General features: G+C 42.8%; 1 long non-coding RNA gene across 4 annotated transcripts; it reads left to right on the top strand.

Moving 5' to 3' along the window:
* The first annotated feature begins 822 nt into the window (after positions 1–822).
* On the top strand, positions 823–3923 carry LOC127922925 (uncharacterized). Of its 4 annotated transcripts, XR_008112878.1 has the most exons (4): positions 823–851; positions 1457–1686; positions 2108–2249; positions 2390–3923. It is a non-coding gene; the product is annotated as an uncharacterized LOC127922925 (long non-coding RNA). The 4 variants fall into 4 exon arrangements; XR_008112879.1 differs by lacking the exon at positions 2108–2249 and having other exon boundaries at positions 1457–1757; positions 2461–3923; XR_008112880.1 differs by lacking the exon at positions 2108–2249 and having other exon boundaries at positions 1457–1757; positions 2532–3923.
* Positions 3924–3932: the final 9 nt, after the last annotated feature.

Genomic DNA, 3932 nt, shown 5'->3' on the forward strand with positions numbered 1-3932 from the left:
ATCCTTCTATCTATTTATATGTATATACAGTAGTGCTAAAGGAAGCAGGCAATCTATTTAATTAATTTCTTCTCTCCATAATATTTCATGATTTAATATGCTACAGTAATGACCTTTGTCCCTCTCCCAAGGGTCATGAAATGGCTACAGGTCTCTCCAAAGTGGGCATTGAGACCACTGTAATAGCAGATGCCGCCATATTTGCAGTGATGTCCCGAGTGAATAAGGTGAGTTTGACGCTGTTGTTGTTGTTGTTGTTGTTGTTGTTGTTTTTACTGTGATGTTGCTTTTATTTTTCTTTTTTTTTTAGAACAGGCTCTTTCTAAAACTATTGATAGCTTGACTACTGTTAATGGACCAGTTGTGGGTTTACAGGTCATCATCGGCACACAGACGGTTCTGGCCAATGGCGGGCTCCGGGCAGTCAACGGAACCCACTCTGTAGCTCTAGCAGCCAGACACCACTCTACTCCGCTCATCATCTGTGCTCCCATGTTCAAGCTCTCGCCTCAGGTATTCACAACCATATTCCTGCCTTTCAGGGAGGTCTTCCTCTTAGCCACCGTGCTTCTATACCTGCATCGCTTGCTGTTTGGGGGTTTTAGGCTGCGTTTCTGTACAGCACTGTGTGATATCAGCTGATGTACGAAGAGGCTTTATAAATGTGATTTGATAATCAGTCTGAACAGGAACACTTTCTGGGTGGAGATGGATGTCAGTGAGCCATTTCTTCACCTGAAAGCTCCTTATCCTTGAAAGACGTTAATAGTTGTGTTCCTGTTCTCAGTTTCCCAATGAAGGGACACATTCCATCGTTTGTCTCCCCCACGAGGTGCTTCCCTTCACAGCAGGTAGTACTTTCATTGAGAACTTATTTCAATGTTTTATACTCTTGAGACTCTTTACCAAAGTGTCTTAACACCAGCAGTAATCAACGCTTTGTCTGTGTAAAAGCTAGAAATGACTGATTAAAAAAAAAATGTCCTCATCTGTTTGTCTCTGTAGGAGAGATTCTGATCTCTGTTTGTCTCTATAGGAGAGATTCTATCCATTTACATTTACATTTAAGTCATTTGTCTGTTTTTCAGGAGATATCTTCTCCTATCTGTTTGACTGTAGGAGAGATTGGATATCGACTGTTTGTCTCAGGAAGTGATCTTTTTTTTGTCTGTTTGTCTCTGGTAGGAGAGATGTGATCTTTACTCTGTTTTCTCTGTAGGAGAGATTCTGATCTCTGTAGGAGAGATTCTGACTTTGTCTGTTTATCTCTGTGTTTTGATCTCTGCAGGAGAGATTCTGATGTCTGACTTTACTCTGTTTCTCTATAGGAGAGATTCTGTTTATCTGTTTATCTCTTGTAGGAGACTGTCCTTGTCTGTTTATCCTGTAGGAGAGATCTGATCTCTGTCTGTTTGTCTCTGTAGGAGAGATTCTTGATCTCTGTTTGTCTCTGTAGGAGAGATTCTATCCAAGGTCAACGTGCACTGCCCAGTGTTCAACATGTGACTTTACTCTGTTTCTCTATAGGAGAGATTCTATCCAAGGTCAACGTGCACTGCCCTGTGTTCAACATGTGACTTTACTCTGTTTCTCTATAGGAGAGATTCTATCCAAGGTCAACGTGCACTGCCCAGTGTTCAACATGTGACTTTACTCTGTTTCTCTATAGGAGAGATTCTATCCAAGGTCAACGTGCACTGCCCAGTGTTCAACATGTGACTTTACTCTGTGTCTCTATAGGAGAGATTCTATCCAAGGTCAACGTGCACTGCCCTGTGTTCAACATGTGACTTTACTCTGTTTCTCTATAGAGAGATTCTATCCAAGGTCAACGTGCACTGCCCAGTGTTCAACATGTGACTTTACTCTGTTTCTCTATAGAGAGATTCTGTCCAAGGTCAACGTGCACTGCCCAGTGTTCAACATGTGACTTTACTCTGTTTCTCTATAGGAGAGATTTATCAAGGTCAACGTGCACTGCCCAGTGTTCAGCATGTGACTTTACTCTGTTTCTCTGTAGGGAGATTCTATCCAAGGTCAACGTGCACTGCCCAGTGTTCAACATGTGACTTTACTCTGTTTCTCTATAGGAGAGATTCTATCTAAGGTCAACGTGCACTGCCCAGTGTTCAACATGTGACTTTACTCTGTTTCTCTATAGGAGAGATTCTATCCAAGATCAACGTGCACTGCCCAGTGTTCAACATGTGACTTTACTCTGTTTCTCTATAGGAGAGATTCTATCCAAGGTCAACGTGCACTGCCCAGTGTTCAACATGTGACTTTACTCTGTTTCTCTATAGGAAGTTCTATCCGAGGGTCAACGTCACTGCCCAGTGTTCAACATGTGACTTTACTCTGTGTCTCTATAGGAGAGATTCTATCCAAGGTCAACGTGCACTGCCCAGTGTTCAACATGTGACTTTACTCTGTTTCTCTATAGGAGAGATTCTATCCAAGGTCAACGTGCACTGCCCAGTGTTCAACATGTGACTTTACTCTGTTTCTCTATAGGAGAGATTCTATCCAAGGTCAACGTGCACTGCCCAGTGTTCAACATGTGACTTTACTCTGTTTCTCTATAGGAGAGATTCTATCCAAGGTCAACGTGCACTGCCCAGTGTTCAACATGTGACTTTACTCTGTTTCTCTATAGGAGAGATTCTATCCAAGGTCAACGTGCACTGCCCAGTGTTCAACATGTGACTTTACTCTGTGTCTCTATAGGAGAGATTCTATCCAAGGTCAACGTGCACTGCCCAGTGTTCAACATGTGACTTTACTCTGTTTCTCTATAGGAGAGATTCTATCCAAGGTCAACGTGCACTGCCCAGTGTTCAACATGTGACTTTACTCTGTTTCTCTATAGGAGAGATTCTATCCAAGGTCAACGTGCACTGCCCAGTGTTCAACATGTGACTTTACTCTGTTTCTCTATAGGAGAGATTCTATCCAAGGTCAACGTGCACTGCCCAGTGTTCAACATGTGACTTTACTCTGTGTCTCTATAGGAGAGATTCTATCCAAGGTCAACGTGCACTGCCCAGTGTTCAACATGTGACTTTACTCTGTTTCTCTATAGGAGAGATTCTATCCAAGGTCAACGTGCACTGCCCAGTGTTCAACATGTGACTTTACTCTGTTTCTCTATAGGAGAGATTCTATCCAAGGTCAACGTGCACTGCCCAGTGTTCAACATGTGACTTTACTCTGTTTCTCTATAGGAGAGATTCTATCCAAGGTCAACGTGCACTGCCCAGTGTTCAACATGTGACTTTACTCTGTTTCTCTATAGGAGAGATTCTATCCAAGGTCAACGTGCACTGCCCAGTGTTCAACATGTGACTTTACTCTGTTTCTCTATAGGAGAGATTCTATCCAAGGTCAACGTGCACTGCCCAGTGTTCAACATGTGACTTTACTCTGTTTCTCTATAGGAGAGATTCTATCCAAGGTCAACGTGCACTGCCCAGTGTTCAACATGTGACTTTACTCTGTGTCTCTATAGGAGAGATTCTATCCAAGGTCAACGTGCACTGCCCAGTGTTCAACATGTGACTTTACTCTGTTTCTCTATAGGAGAGATTCTATCCAAGGTCAACGTGCACTGCCCAGTGTTCAACATGTGACTTTACTCTGTTTCTCTATAGGAGAGATTCTATCCAAGGTCAACGTGCACTGCCCAGTGTTCAACATGTGACTTTACTCTGTTTCTCTATAGGAGAGATTCTATCCAAGGTCAACGTGCACTGCCCAGTGTTCAACATGTGACTTTACTCTGTTTCTCTATAGGAGAGATTCTATCCAAGGTCAACGTGCACTGCCCAGTGTTCAACATGTGACTTTACTCTGTTTCTCTATAGGAGAGATTCTATCCAAGGTCAACGTGCACTGCCCAGTGTTCAACATGTGACTTTACTCTGTTTCTCTAT

Source organism: Oncorhynchus keta, unplaced genomic scaffold (assembly GCF_023373465.1).
Source record: "Oncorhynchus keta strain PuntledgeMale-10-30-2019 unplaced genomic scaffold, Oket_V2 Un_contig_27696_pilon_pilon, whole genome shotgun sequence".
In the NCBI taxonomy this organism is placed as follows: domain Eukaryota; kingdom Metazoa; phylum Chordata; class Actinopteri; order Salmoniformes; family Salmonidae; genus Oncorhynchus; species Oncorhynchus keta.